At 40.2% G+C, this 16,621-nt stretch overlaps 1 pseudogene; it reads right to left on the reverse strand.

Moving 5' to 3' along the window:
• Positions 1 to 14,504: 14,504 nt before the first annotated feature.
• On the reverse strand, positions 14,505 to 15,445 carry LOC118009363 (annotated as a pseudogene).
• Between the last annotated feature and the right edge of the window lie 1,176 nt (positions 15,446 to 16,621).

The raw sequence follows: 16,621 nt of genomic DNA on the forward strand, positions 1-16,621 counted from the left end.
CTCCTTTCTCCTCCACGTCACCCCAACCCCCAGCCTCAAACACTTCATCCCTGTAGCCCAAGACCCAGCATTCTGGAGCCCAGTTGTTTTTGGCCCCTAATCTTGTGAAAAGAACTTTGGCTCTGTTCATTCAGATCATGGGAAAGGGAAAAAGCAGGGTATCCATTAGGGAACAAACTCCATTTTAGAAACTATGAAAACAGTGGTACCAGAAACACATTCTCCACAGCTTTCCACTACCACAGTCATAATCGTCCTGTCTATTTTTCCGGCTATGGGTCAAGCAACCATGGCAGGCAGGGGCAAAGGAGTTTGCCTTTTTTCTCCTATCGTAAAGATACTACAAGTGTTTGTATACACCTGTCAAAAGGTTCCACTCAGACACTCAAAGCTTTGCCATCTGAACTCAGAATGCAGAACCACCCACGTCGAGGACAGAAATCAGGATTGTATAGCAATCCCCAGATTATGGGTCAGACGGCAGTCACCTCGTCACCCTACGCTTGCAGGGTTACACAGAAATGTAATGAAGGGGCTGTGCCGGTGTGCCTCTGGTCTCAAGGTCAGTTAGCCACTGGAAAACGACACCTTCAGGTGTCCTGGATCATAACGGCACCAGCAGAAGCAGCACGATTCTAAACTGACGGCACTGACGCCACACGACAGCAGAGCTGAAACCAGCAGAGGCGAAAACAAAGACTGACATAGGTTGCGGCACTGCTGACAAGATGGAAAAGGGACACATTTCGAGTGCCTTTGGGAGAAATAACACTGGAAGCAACAAAAGCCCATGATGCTCCACGGCTGGACGTGAGCACCGACCCGTAATTATCTGCGCATGGAAAGCTCTAGCCCCTGTGCTCCATCCACTGAAAGCTGGCATTCCAGAGCCCTGCACCCATGACTCCAACACACACACCACCTCTCTTATGACTTTCCAGGTCTTTCCCAGAGAAGCTCAAGTCCAGCACAGGGGAGCGTGTAAAGCACCTCTCACGGAACGCGAAGACACCGCACTGAGTCTCTTACCTTCGTGGAGCCTCTTCCGCTCTTGTAGCGCTTACCTTCTTGGAGGTCCATTTCCTTCCCACTTAACGGCCCTTCATGATTCTACGTCTTTTTTCTTGTCCAATTTTCAAGCTATGCCCAGGCTGGTCTGCTCTGGGATCTGGCACATCCACGTGACCTGGGAGAGAGAAACTCAGTGAGAAAGAGACTTTCTGGCCCTCGGCATCGGAGATCTTGGAGTTTCTCACCAGGTGTTTTTTGCCTGCCTAGGGAACTGGGCCTCGGCCACCTGGTAAGGGAGTGTGTTGTTGGGGTGGGATGGGGGGGGGGGGGAATAGGGCTTTGTTTCTTTGGTGCATGGCACCCAACCAACCAGCATGGAACCCGCCTCGGGTTCCTCTGAGCACGGCATGCAGCGTGCTCTGCTCTGTCTCCCACCAAATCCCCTCTGCTCTCAATTTGTAAACAACTCAGCTCTGCCTGCATCATATGTGAGCAGGCAATGCCAGCGCCACACTGCGCCCTTCCCTGCTCCCGGCCAAGTGCACCTGCTGCCCGGGGCCCTGGCTGCCGCTGTTGCCTCTGCTGCTATTATGCTCGGCCCTCGCCTGCTGCTGCTTGCTGGGCCGGCGGCACATCTTCAGCATGGGGAGGAATGTTTATTAGTTTTAATTGGTGGGCACGGCTGGACAGTGACATTCGGGGAGGATTGTGTGTCCTTCACCCTGTAGCAGGTGCTGGCTGCGATGGCAGATGTAGGTGGATCATGGTAGAATACAACCTACAGATTAGTCCCCTTCCAGAACAATGCAGCTGCTCTGTCTCTCCCCTACCTATGGGGACACGCTCTCCCCTTTCTCTTTACCCCCTCCTGTGCTTTCCTAAGTGAAAAAGTTTTATTCATTCTGGAATACAGTAGTCTCATTCAAAAAAAAAAAAAATCCTCTCCAAAAGTCATAAATATACAATCTGTGAATGCAAGTATCTTTCTGTGTGACCCAAGCGTCACCCTCAATTGACTGTAAACATTCCATATGCTGTAAGAATTCATATATTTCCCGGGTAATATTCTGAATATCAACTTAGCAAATCGTTTTATACACAAATCAACTGTTTTGCTATCATTTTCTACTCCTACTCAACTCTGTAACTAACCTCTCGCTGTTAAAAAGCCTCAAAGCTACATGCTTTCAAAGTACAAGAATTGGTTTTTACATATTACACTGTTCTTCCATGTTATGTTGCCTCATTGCTCCCTTTCCAACAGAGGTCAAGCAGTAATGGCGCCCAGCAGAACCAGGTGGAGGCACCAGCAGTCCCCCCCAGCAGCAGGGCATGGGAGTTGCCAATTGCCTCATTTTGACGCCCTAGTCCTGGACAGCGGTACAAAAATCACACGCGCGCGCACGCGCGCACACACACACACACACACAGCCCAACCTCAGCAGAGAGTCATTTTGTCAGGATTCCTTCCTCTACCTCAGCACATCAGCAAAGCCTTGCCTTCACCAGACTCCATCAGAAGCCAAAAACTTGGCTTGGAGTTGTTGCTTTCCGCTTTGAGAATGGTGGTGTGTGTGTCCCATATAGCTTCTGCTTGTTTATGCATTTATATCAGCCTCAGCTGCTGCAGGAGGAGCAGAGAATATACTTAGCTTCTGGAGCACAGAGCCAGAAACTGTAAAACTCCCCTGCCACCTAGCGGCGTAGCAAAAGCTGCACTCATCAGAAAAACGTAAATAGGTCTGTAGGGCCCGACTACCAACTTGTTAAACTTTGGCTTCAGTTTAAAAAGACACAATTAAAACCTATACCCCATGTCCTCAAGTGTGGTGATTAAAAATGACCTAAAAGTAATGTTTTAATGATACCAGATCTTTAAACAGTCAACGACTGAACAAAATGCCCTATTGCTGGTAACTAATTATAGGATTCTCAGTCGTTGAGATTTATAAAACAAAGTGACCCAAGCAAATAAAATCCTTATATTGAATTTCTTCCCTAGATTCTCGGGGTTATTTTTTTTTTTTAGTTTGTTTGTTTTACCATCTGTTGTTTAGCTATATACGAATCCAAAGTTCAGGGAAGGCTTAGACTGTGGTTATAAGTGAAAAGGAGATTAGCTTTGAAAAATATTTAGCGCATTTCCTAGCAGAGTATGTACAGCCACCGAAGGTAACACTCATCCTAAAACGTTGGAAAAGAGGGAAAATTCAGGATCTATGTAACTAATGCACTATAATAATGCAATTATTGAATCCTATTTTCATAGGATCTTAAATGACCACATAGGATACAGAAATACTGCAAAACACAATTACTAAGTCATTTCCAAATCACTGCTGAGCGGATCTCTGCCACTGTTTTAACACAAGTAAATGTGATGCCTGATGGAATCATCCTAGCCATTCCTCTTCAAAAGGGTTTGAGGAAGAATGGATACTCTGAAAGAATCTTAGGAAAATGGTCTAAACAGCAGATGGCATGGCTCCTTCTGGATGCACAGCATTCAGCAGCGAGAGATGTAGATAATGACAAAGGTGTAGAAATTGCAGAATCAAGTGTCTTTCTCCCCTCTAAAAATGTAAAATAAGAAAACAAAACCTATGCATCATTTATGGATGCCCCAGGATAGTCTTAAATTATGCAATCCACATATCCATGAAAAGTTGCCTAATGTATTCCCTTACTTCATGACACCGATGGCCCCCTTGGTCGCGCTTGTTCACATGTGCACACGCACGTGCGCGCGCGCTCTCTCTCACACTCCGAGACGAGTTAGGAAAGCAGGTCTGTATCTACCACACGAGTAACATTCATTTCTAAAGCAAATACACCAGTGAGCAGGGAAGCACAAAGGTATTTGCTAACTAAATGCTTCTTTTATCAACTCAGTGATCTTCTCTGCTTAGAAAGCTTCTCAAACGTGCATAATGGGATTAAAAGCACTCTGAATAAAGTTCATTACCTTAGTAGTCCTTTCCATCTTCTTGTGAAATTAACTGTATCTCCTATATGTACATCTACTTAAGGTAGTAATTTAATGGCAATAACAGCTATATCTAAGAGGGTTATTTTTCCCTTGGATCTGCTTCCCACTTAGAGATCTCTTCATGTTTAGATTAAAAACCAGAAACACTGTTTTCCTTCTGTTTTAGGGAAATGAAGAAAATGACAAAGGAGAAAAAAAAAATCAAAGACCTTTTAAAGCAATAATCCTAGAAAATAATGCCTCAAATACTTTAATATGAATGTCCAATGGGGGAGGAAGATGAATGAACTAGGTATGTTTGATTTACACTAAGTAATCTCATTTTTATTTGGTATTTCATCATATACGCTCCTCTTTCCTCCCCACCCACCCCCATGCACACACATATACAACCTCACTCCATCTGTTTTGGCAAATCACATGCACTTTCCCTATTTTCATACACACATTCAAGGTAGGTATTCTTAAGCCACATTTTATCATAATGCTGATTTCCTTTCCTTCTTTGTGTGGTCTGTAGGCACTTCTTGACCCATCCTTGGGAAAAAAAAAAAAAAGCTTTTCTCACCCTTCTTGTCTTTATCCTCAATCACACAGCGTTAGTGAAATAACTATACATCTAAAATTTTGTTATTTCTTGCCTCTGGGCCTTTGCATTTTGGTTCCCTCTGCCTGTGATATATGTTCTTGCATCAATCAACTGCAAGTCTAGTTTATCTCAGCTGGTTACTTTGTAGGTCAGTATCTGAGAAGCCATCTCTCCCGTCCTGACTCCTGCTTTGGTTGTGTATCCCTCTTTCTCCTCCCTTTTCCCACGTAGTGCTGAGCTCACTGCCCGCTCTCTTTTCTTTGTAAATCTGCTCCACTAGATGAGCTCTTTTAGGATATGGAGCGCAGCTTTACCAACACTTCCTACCATACCCAGTACAAAAGAGGCTATCAATAAATGGTTTTTGATAAAATAATATCTAATGGCCACCTGACTTAAATAACTGTAAAAGGCAAAGAGCTAGTTAGTGGTATAAAGGCAAGTAGAATTGAGAACTCTTGATTCCCAGTCCTGTTATCTTTTTATTACAATATACTGTTTCAGATTAGGTTTACTCTGGACCTAAGTGCTTAAAACTCAGAACTGTCATTTAAGACAAATAGCTTCTTCTGAGGACTTTACAAAGCCTTATAGTGAGAATGGCCTGAGGCAGATCTTTTAACCTTCCTACCATCCCCTTTCTTATTCACAAAACAGGGGTAATAGTATTGCTTATCTCTTTTTGCTAAGAAATGATTAATGTAAGGGCCAGTGAAACCAATATCCATGGAAATGATTAAAGGCAAGGCTAAGGCTCAGAATATCTGCATGCTCCTCTTTGGTTTGCTAATATCTTTCTGTGTATTTATTGAATATGAGAAATTCAACAACAGTACAACTCAGAGTATATTTCCCTATAATATCTGAGAAAGTGCTATGAAACAAAGAATCACAAAGCCACCACCTATACATACTTCTCTGGGTTACGAAATGGAGTTCAACATCTTTATATTTCACTGTGTTTATGTATCAGGCAATAAGCCCTTGACCTTGTAACATGTTATATTCCAATGCATTTAATCAATTCTATTTTTACATGTTTATACACTGAAATGTTGTGCATTTTGATTCTGCTCAGTATATGGTAATATACATGGCAATGATTTTATGGGAAAAGACCATAATTAGTTGGAATTAAGTGAAACCTTGAGTAGTCTTTCAAGTCTGAATATTTTAAGAATGATCAGAGCTATGTTGCTATGTAGGTAAAAATAATATCCTCTAGACAGACTCATTTCTCATCTTCTTCCATTTCTCAAATTTTACCTTAACAGGGGTGCCTTTCACAACCATTCAATTTAAAATGGCACCTCCTACCCCCATCTACCCACCCCCACACACACACACACATATATATATATACACAGAGGCTTATTTTCTTTCCTGGCTTTAGATGCTTTCCTGCTACTTTATCATCCCTGTATCACAACACTAAGTAACACACCATTTATTTTACTTACTGACTTAGTGCTTGTCTCTTCCCAAAGTGTAAGTCTCGTGAGGGGAGAGGTAGTTTTGGGGTTTTTTATTTTATGCCGCATTTGCAGTACCTAGAACAGCTTCTAGCAAGTGGGAGTTGTTTGATAAATATATGCCAAGATGAGTATCTTCTAATGCATAGATTTGGAGACTCTCCCAAAATAGGACCTTTTTATCCTATGACCTGCTTTTTTTTGCTTGACACTTTTTAATGCATCACAGTTGAAATAGGTTTAGTGCCTTCAACAGTCATTCTCTAAATGGTTTGAGCATCCTCACTAATTTCCATTAAATGCTGCCACAGCTTCACTAGATAAGCATTTCTATCATGATATCCTAATACCACTGCAGTATTCAGAAATCATCTCAGGTGTGTCCTTTGGAACCTACAATCTCTAATGAAGCATCTCATGAATGGGGATACCCAGCTGATAAAACGTTAAAAGAAAATTAATGGGTCCACATTTTAAAAATATCACTGCTTAAAAAAAAAAAATTATCCCCTGAGATACAAAACATGATGATATAAGTTAAAAGAATAGAATGTTCTCCTGGCTTACAAAGTGCTCTCCCAACCTCACACTAGTGCTGTGTTGGCAGCCCGCAGACCGCGTGAGGAAGATAACACAGGAAAGTCTGTTTCTAAGACAACAGTATTTTCTTTTATGTCTCATGCTATAATCATAGTTCCTACTACCTCGAGGATCACCTGGATTTTTGCCAAAAATAAGATGGTATATATTAAACCAAACAAGTATCCCTTCAAAGGGCCAAAATAAATAGAATTTTACTGATTCAAAGTATTGCAATAACTTTATAGCAATTTATATTGAGCTACTGTGACAAAGAGGCAAAATTCAAATACTTAAACAGATTGCATTTTAATTAAAGTGGCCATTGAAGGGAACACACCTGCTAATTTTAAAAGATTACTTCCCTGGCAATATCCAAAAATAACACATTAGACATAAATTTCAGACCTTATTTTACCATCCTTCTCAATACCTTATGAGCTTACTCATCCTATGTCCAAATTTTCTTTATAAAATGGAAAGAATAGTACTGCTATATTTGAATGAAATAAAAGAACTCACAGACTGAAAAGAGCTTTGAATCTTCTGTATAAAAATTTTAGGAAAACCTACAATAAATTTAACACCATGAATAATTCACCACTGATTCCAAAAATAATCCTTGTAGACTTTAGTAGTAAGTGCTCTAATTCTATATAAATGTTAAGACCTTTGTTCTACTAACAATTACATTTCAGTCTTATGAATATGAGCACCAAAACACGTTAAAAATTATTTCAAGCATGTTTTTCTTATAAGATATCAAAAAAGGAAAGGAAAATATGTATTTGGGTTGAAGGATTTTTAAAAAAAAAGAATTACCTTCGCACATTTTAAAAACTAAGGTGCATACACTATGTCTGTGTAATAAATTAAAACTGATTTCTTATTCCTCTGCATCATTTTTTCCATTTACAACCTTGCTTAAGATTATAAAATAATTCAGTAAAGCTTCTTTTATCTTTTTTTATTTGAAGTTACTTCTAAGTTCAAGTCAAGAAAAGCATGAGGGCAGAAAATGGTTGTGATAAAGCCCAGGGATAATTAATAAGTACCTGCCATGAATAAAGAAAAAAGCAGGGAGATAAGACAATAATACAAGCCAGATTATGATAAATACCGAAAGGCAGACACAAACAATGTCCTAAATGTCTCAAAATGTGAACAAAAGAGCCCTTGCTTCATGCTAGTCCTCCTTCTAGTCTGAATTACAACACAGGCAAAGGCTATTATAAATGTTAACAGAAAAAAAAAAAAATCAGATCAGAGTATTGCATTATTTTCAATGTATCCTTGTAAGACAAAAAACTACCAAATAGATGCCTATTTTTTGGAAAGGTTTTCCAAGATGTGTTCCTCCATTCTCTTTTGTTTCTTTCAAGGGCCTAACAGTAAACCTCGTCCGACTGTAGTTCTCTTCACCAACAGGTGGGTATTTCACACCACCTTTCGTTCCTTTTCATTCAGCCGGTTTTCAACACATGTGATTGCTCTCATAGCCAAGCCAATTTAAATTATTTGGGGAATAAGATTTCATTAAACACTACATCAAATGCCTCACTGAGATCAATACATATTACCTCCACTATATGGCCTCTATTCACTAATGTTGTAATCCTGCCAGAACCTGGAAACAAATAGGTGGTTTATAATTTACATAGGACATCTGTGAGTCATGCTCAGCTATCTTGAGTTTCCACATATGGCTTTAACATTTATTTTACTTTACTAAGGAGAGGATTAGATGTAGTTGAGTAAAATATTCAAACCGAATCTGCTTGCCTATTTTCAAAAGTGGATGACATTTTGCCTATAATATTTTATATTTGTCAGGTTCTGTGACTTCTGAAAAGTCAATCATTCTTTATTTGATCATGTATTCATTTCCTTACACATTTTCTATCCATTATGTTGTCAGCTTTTCACAATGAAAATACATTTTATAATTGAATTACTTTGGTTTAAATTAACATGCTCTGTATACCCAATTATCTAGTGATTAGAACTTTATTTTTTTACACTTGAATATTAAATGTTTTGCCTAAATCAAAAAAAAATCTGTCCACAAAAGACACAAATACTGCTTTCAATATTCTTTTTTTTTTTTTTTAAAGATTTTATTTATTTGAGAGTGAGAATGAGAGACAGCGTGAGAGGGAGGAGGTTCAGAGGGAGAAGCAGACTCCCTGCCGAGCAGGGAGCCCGATGCGGGACTCGATCCCGGGACTCCAGGATCATGACCTGAGCCGAAGGCAGTCGCTTAACCAACTGAGCCACCCAGGCGCCCCTGCTTTCAATATTCTGAATAATTTATAATGATGGTGTCAATGAACTCACATAACGTTAAATGTCAAGGCAGTCTTACCCAAAAGCCCTAAAATCAAACACTGTACGTTGAGCCACTGGCAACAGGGGAGCATGGAGTAAATGGGAACTCTGGTTACTGGGGCTTTGCTAACACCGACTCCCTCAGCTGAGAAAATCAGGAAAGGCAATTCAACCAGAAGTATTAAAATGATACACCACCACAAACTGCAGCTTATTTTTTGGTCTAAAATTGTTGGTAATTTCTACATATCTCTAGTTTGCTTTTAAAGCACAAACTCTGAGCTCATCAGGTCTGCTTACCACATCTCAATGTCAAGAGTGTTACTAGGATGAAATTATAGAAAGACAAATTACTCATTCATCAATAAATACGTAAACTTTTAGAATGTCTGAGCAGAAAGAATGCCTACAGGATATTTGCTTTAGCTTCTCTACTTTGTAGGTAGGAAGAAGGGTTCCACTGATGTGAGGGGACTACCTCTGAGTTGGCACAACCAGTTAGAAGCAGGACCAGAACACGGTATTTACAAGTATATCTTGGGAATATAGCAAGCTTGGTTCTAGAGCACCACAAGAAAGCAAATATCAGAGTGAACCAGATTAATTTTCTGGTTTCTCAGTGCATATAAAAGTTATGTCCTCACTATACCATAGTCTATCAAGCGTCCAACAGCATTACGTCTACACCAGGTATGTATCTCAATTTAAAAATACTTCATTACTACAAACGCTGACCATCATCTAAGCTTTCAGCAGGTTGTAATCTTGTTTGTGGAGGATCTCATCTTGATGTTGATGGCTGCTCACTGGCTAGAGTGGTGCTTGCTGAAGGCTGGGTGGCTGTGGTAATTTCTTAGAGTAAGACAACAATGAAGTCTGCCACAATGACTCTTCTTTTCACAAACGATTTCTCTGTAGCATGTGATGCTGTTTGGTAGCATTTTAGCCACAATAGAACTTCCTTCAGAACTGGAGTCGATCCTGTTAAAACCTGCCACTGCTTTATCAACTAAGTTTATATAACAGTCTAAATCCTTTGCTGTCATTTCAACAATCTTCACAGCATCTTCACCAGGAATAGATTGCATCTCAAGAAATCACCTTCTTTGCTCATCCATAAGAAGCAAATCCTCATCTGTTGAAGTTTTACCATGAGATTGCAGCAGTTCAATCCCCTCCTCAGGCTCCACTTCCAAGTCTAGTTTTCTTGCTCTTTCTACCACATCTGCAGTTAACTTCCTCTGCTAAAGTCATGAACCCCTCAAAGTCATCCATGAGAGTTAGAACCAACCATTCATCCCAACTCCTGTGAATATTGGCATTTTGACCTCTTTCCATGAATCACAAATGTCCTTAACAGCATCTAGAATGGTGAATTTTTTCCAGGTTTTCCATTTACTTTGCTCAGATTCATCAGAGGAACCACTATCTATGGCAGCTCTAGACTTATGAAATGTATTTCTTTTTTTGTTTTCTTATTTGAGCAAGAGAGCACAAGCAGGGGGAGCAGCAGAGGGAGAAGCAGGCTCCCCACTGAGCAGGGCGCTGGACTCGGGGCTCAAACCCAGGACCCTGAGATCATGACCTGAGCTGAAGGCAGATGCCTAACCTACTGAGCCTCCTAGGCGCCCCTGAAATGTATTTCCTAAATAAGACTTGAAAGTCAAAATTCCTTCTTGATTCATGGGCTGCAGAATGTTGTATTAGTAGGCATGAGAACAACACTAATCTAGCTCTACAGCTTCATCAAAACTCTTGGGTGGTGAGGTGCATTGTCAATGAGCAGTAATATTCTGAAAGTCATCTTTTTTTCTAAGCAGTTCAACAACAGGCTGAAAATATTCAGTAAACCATGTTGTAAATGGATGTGCTGTCATCCAGGCTTTGTTGTTCCATTTAGAGAGCATAGACAGAGTAGATTGAGCATAATTCTTAAGGACCCTGGGATTTCTGGAATAGTGTGCACTGGCTTCGACTTAAAGTCACCAGTTACATTAGCCCCTAACACAGGAGTCAGCCTGTTCTTTGAAGCTAAGCATGGACTTCTCCTCTCTAGCTATGAAAGTCCTGGATGGCATCTTCTTCCAATAGAAGACTGTTCCATCTACACTGAAAATCTGTTTAGTATAGCCACCTTCACTCATGATCTTAGCTAGATCTTCTGGATAACTTACTGCAGTTTCTGTATCAGCACTTGCTGTTTCACCTTGAATTTTTATGTTATCCAGAACACTAAGATTTTCTCCATATCGGCAATAAGGTGGTTTTACTGTCTTATCATCCATATGTTCTCTGCAGTAGCATTTTTAATGTCCCTCAAGAGCTTTTCCTTTGCATTCACATCTTGGATGTTCTCTGGAAGAAGCCTGGCTTTTGGTCTGTGTTGGCTTTCAACACGCCTTCCTCACTATCTTAATCATTTCTAGCTTTTAAAGCGAGAGACATGCAACTCTTCCTTTCGCTTGAACACTTTGAGGCCATTGTAGGGGTATTGATTAATCTAATCTCAATATTGTTGTGTCTCAGGGACTAGGGAGAGACATGGGGAAATGGCCAGTCAGTGAAGCAGTCAGAACACACACTTTTATTATGTTTGCTGTCCTATATGGGTGCAGTTGGTGGTGCCCCAAAACAATTACAATGGTAACAAAAATTACTGATCACAGATCACCATAACAAATATAATAAAGTCCAAAATATTGTGAGAATTACCAAAATGTGACACAGAGACACCAGTGAGTAAATGCTATTGGAAAAATGGCACTGATAGACTTGCTCGACACAAGGTTGCCACAAACATTCAATTTGTAAAGAACACAATACCTGAAGGACAACAGAGCAAAGCACAATAAAATGAGGTATATCTATACTGATTCTGAGTCTGGGGCTCTATCCATAATACCATACTATTTCTTCATTCTTCAGTAAGAGGAGCATAACATTGTTGTGGATTTTACAGAGTTCAAAATCCCTAAGAAAAGTTGTTATAATATCTACAGTTCTTTACAGAAATTTTAGAATTCCGAGGTGTACTGATGTGGAGATAAACTATATTGAAAATTTGCTCAAAATTTATTGCTATAGCCTATATTTAAAGTAAGTATTTTGCTCATTATATTCAATTTTATAAAGAGAAAGACCTGGAATAAATCAACAGAAGCTACTCTCTCTCCTTACGAAATCTCTTTCCATCACATGTTTTCAACTCCCATCTACATGATGATTATTAAAACCTCTGGATCTCCAGCCCAAATCTCTCTGGCACTCCAGACCTCACTATGTAATGGTCAACACTACTCAATCACCATGAGCACGTCAAACTCATTCAGTAGTTCTTCCATCTATGTTTCTTCCCACATGGAATTAGTCACCAAAGCTTGTCTGTTCACCTCCTAAATACCTCTCGCCTCCTTGAGAGCTGTCTGGGCTCCCACCCTTTTTCTATCCTTCTATCCCCAGATCAATCACACCTTAGACCCTTCACATTTTCTCCTGGATTAGAATAGTGGCTGCATTGCAATGGCACCATTTTCATTCTAAAACAAACTTGAAACCTGAATTTCTCTACAGTTGTGAGCATAGCATAATGTATAGAAGGTGAATTATTATGTTACACACCTGAAACTAATAAAACACTGTGTCAACTATTTTTTTTTTTTTTAAGAAACCAACCTGAATTTCTTCTCATGGTCCACATTCTTTACTATGTCACACAAGGACTGTCATGATCTGACCCTGGGTTACCTCCACAACCTCCTCCTTTACACTTCTGCTTCACTACTAAATCCTCTCCCTGCGTTTAACTCCTTGCAGTTCTCAGAAGGTTATGTGCTCTCTTTCATGTTCAGACCTTTATGGAGTGTATTCCCTCTGTGGGAGATAATCTCCTTTTCTCTAGGTCTTGCCACTTGACCCCACCCCTTTTAACTGAGCAAAGACACTCTTCCTTCAAATCCAGCTAAGACTTATCTATTTTAGGAAGTCTTCTCTGACTGGCATGGATGTATCAGATGCTGCTCATACCAGTTACCATACAAAATTAAATCCTTCCCAATTTGTAATTAGCACACACCATTGTGTTTTTCCATTCTGAAGCCAATTTTTCAATTTCTTTTAAATCTGCTGGAGCCCTACAGTCTCTAATTCAGCAAAACAAGGAAATTGGATTAGATGACCTTCAATATACCTTCCAAATGTAAATATTATATATTTTTTATAGCATACTAAGTACGGATTCTAAGGCAGAAGAGGACTGATTTCTTAAACATGTATTATGTATAAATTATTTAACATTCATGATCTCGTTTAATTTGATATCAGTGGGAATACCTAATGTTACAGTAACAGAAATTCACTTTAAGCTAGTTTAAATAAAAAGGTTATTATTTCACATACACAAAAGAAACCTCTAGAAATAAGAATTAGCTCTAGGTACAATTGAATCCAGTGCTCAACCAGTATCTTCAGCACTTGTTCTCAGATTCGTTTTTGTCTCTGCATTCCTTAGAGTTAATCTCTTTGAAACAGTGCCTTGAATAGTTTCATTATTATGCATCTAATTCCAGGAGAAATGGAGTTTTTCTTTACAAATTGTAGCAAAAGTCTCATGACTGGATCTTATTGGACCTCCTTGGGCCATGTGAATAATTTTCTGTGACCAGAGACAGTGAAAAGCAGAGTTAACCAGGCTAGGTACCCAGCACTAAGAGCAAACGGTAATGGAGTCAGGCCCACCCATAGCTTACAGTTTGAGATCAGGGTAGGCTTTGCCACCAAATAATAAACTCCTATTAGAAAAAGAGATTTATGTTGGTTAGGCAAAAATAGCACACAGTCCACAAGAAATTGCAACAATTTGTGAAGTTGGCATTATCTCCACTATTTTCCCAATAGACTAGGGGTCAGCAAACTTTTTCTTCAAAGGACAAGAAAGCAAATATTTTATGCTTTTGAGAGTCACATATGGTCTCTGTCACATATTCAATTTTTTTTCCTACAACCCCTCAAAAAGGTGGAAATCTTTTTTTTTTTTTTTAAGGGTAAAGTGTGTATTTTATTTATTTGTACTTAAACCTATAAACCAATCAGCCAAGCTGGTACTATTATCATGACACATTAAAATACAAAACATCTTTCTACAAATACTAGAATAATGAACAAATTAACAGTTCTAGTAAAACATCACAAGGGACAGAGGAAATCAGTGAAGCACATTATAGCTTAACCCTTCACCGTTAGAGGTTATTAACAAGAAAAGCCTCACAATCTCAGAAAATACAAATTATCCTTCATCACACGTCTTTGTATCTTCACTTCCTATTCTTGAGGTTAGATTCTAGAGCCTAAAGATATCCACATTAGTATTGTATCTAGTTATCTATAGCGAGAAACACCTTTTATCATGTTGTCCATAGAGCCAACGCTACTGAAACCTCTTTGACTCCCATCGTACCCCCTCAATGGACACAGTAAGAATAATGAAAAACAGAATATCGAGGCAGAGATATATAGGATCTAAAAGACAAAGCCTAGGAGATAACAGCCACCACCCAAACTGAGATCGAATAATATACTCATCGTCACACATCTTCAGGCTGTATGTTCACAGAGTAATTTGGGAACAAATCCATTATTTGCTGGGTACTAAAATACTTAGCAGATTGTTGTATTACACTATGGCTTTCCCCAGAAGTTTCTAAGATGGACTCCAAATCACTGATGGAATTTTGCTGGAACTGGATCTGGGGCTGCAGAGATTCCTCTCCACAGTTTTGGAGCTGATTGTTCCAGGCTTGGGGGCACCAGGTCTGACTGGCCCAGGAGTGGTTGCTCCAAGACTGGCTGTTCCAGGTCTGGTTGCTCCAATTCGGGTTATTCCAGGTCTGGTTGCTCCATATCGGAAGGTTTCCGGAAGTGTTCCTCAGGTATCCCTGGTGGTAGGAATAGAAGCCTGGGTATTCTGTGGTTGGTGTGCTGACTCACACTCTTGCTCTCCTTTGGCCAGTGGTTTTTCTGCCACCTCTTACATTTCATTCTCTGATTCTGGAACCAGGTCTTCACCTGCTTATAGCTAAGGTTCAGAATGTTGGAAAGTTCTTGCATCTGCTGGAGACTGAGGTATTTCTGTCTCTGAAATCGATCATTGAGGACATAGAGTTGGGTCTGAGAGAACACGGTCCTGATCTTCTGTTTCTTGCCCTGGGCCGTATCTTCCTTCCTCACTGTTCTCTCCTCTCCAGAAGTGGGTGGTGGTTTTACCCTGGGACTGGTGGAGGAGTCGGGGCTGTCCTGAACAAGCAGATCCATGGACGAAGGAAGAGGAGAGACGGTCTCCGCGTGGGGTGTCTCAGCAGATGACATTTGCAGGGATGCATAATTTTCTTCAGGCCCGTAAATCTCAGGCATTGGAGAAGAGTCCCTAGAACTGGGTGCTTCGTGGCCAGGTGGGCATAGGGGCAGAGCTGGATCTGCACTCATATTGGTGAGTTAAGGGTAGACGGAAAAAAAAAAAAAAAAGAGCGAGATTGTAAGAAAGGCCCAGGCTTATGGATCTAGGTGGAAGAGCTAAGAAGAGTAGAAAGACCTCCAGATGTTAAGAGTCTGAGAAAGACAGGATGAAGTGTGTCACCACTGCAACAAGTAAGAGCCACCCAGCCCAATGGAGCCGAAGGTTTTTTTTTTTTTTAAGATTTTATTTATTTATTTGAGAGAGAGAATGAGAGAGAGCACATGAGAGGGGGGAGGGTCAGAGGGAGAAGCAGATTCCCTGCAGAGCAGGGAGCCCGATGCGGGACTCGATCCCGGGACTCCAGGATCATGACCTGAACCGAAGGCAGTCACTTAACCAACTGAGCCACCCAGGCGCCCCGGTAGAAATCTTTCTTAGGAGCTGTACAAAAAGTGTCTACGTGTCAGATTTGACTTTGGGTCATAGTTTGCTGATCTCTGCACTAGAAAAGTGAGTAAGCTGAAGGCAGAAGTCATGACTTCTTGGTATTAATATTCCCAGGTCTAGCACATAGTGAGTGCTCAGTAAACATTTGTTAGCTGAATAAATTCAGACTTGGACCAATTAAATTGAGAACTAGAATGAGAAAATGAATTTCAAACTCACTTGATTATAGAGTATTAGAATAACCAGAAATGAAAGCTCTTTCTTAGAAAGTTGATTAAATGCCTTTCACCTCAACTCCCTGGGGAGAACCGAGTTGGGAGAGAAGGAAGGGGCGATGGGGGAAAGAGAGTGAAGAGTTTAATGGTAAAGAAAAATTCTTCAAGCAGTTATTAAAGACCACAGAGAGAATGCACAGAGTGGTTTGGCAAGACTGTAGAGGGGAAAAGCACAAAGGAACTGGGAAAACACTTTCCTGAGGCAGCACCTGCCTAAAGTACAAGGTCATGGAAAGAAACCACTAAGAGACAGGTGGGAATGCCTTTCATTGTGTTTTTAAACACAGATCCACTCTCACTCATGTCTCTGAGCTCCTGAAGCCTAAAGCTCTCAATTCCCTATGGCCACATGCAGACATACAGCTATTGTAACAATAAGGGAAAATGGAATTTTCATGACAGCTGCACTGAAATAGTATAGGAAGAGAAATTACTCTGTATTAGGGAGTTCTTTAATTTATGTAGTATTCAGTATTTTAGCTT

This window comes from Mirounga leonina, unplaced genomic scaffold, assembly GCF_011800145.1.
Source record: "Mirounga leonina isolate KUSES-001 unplaced genomic scaffold, KU_Mleo_1.0 Mir_127, whole genome shotgun sequence".
In the NCBI taxonomy this organism is placed as follows: domain Eukaryota; kingdom Metazoa; phylum Chordata; class Mammalia; order Carnivora; family Phocidae; genus Mirounga; species Mirounga leonina.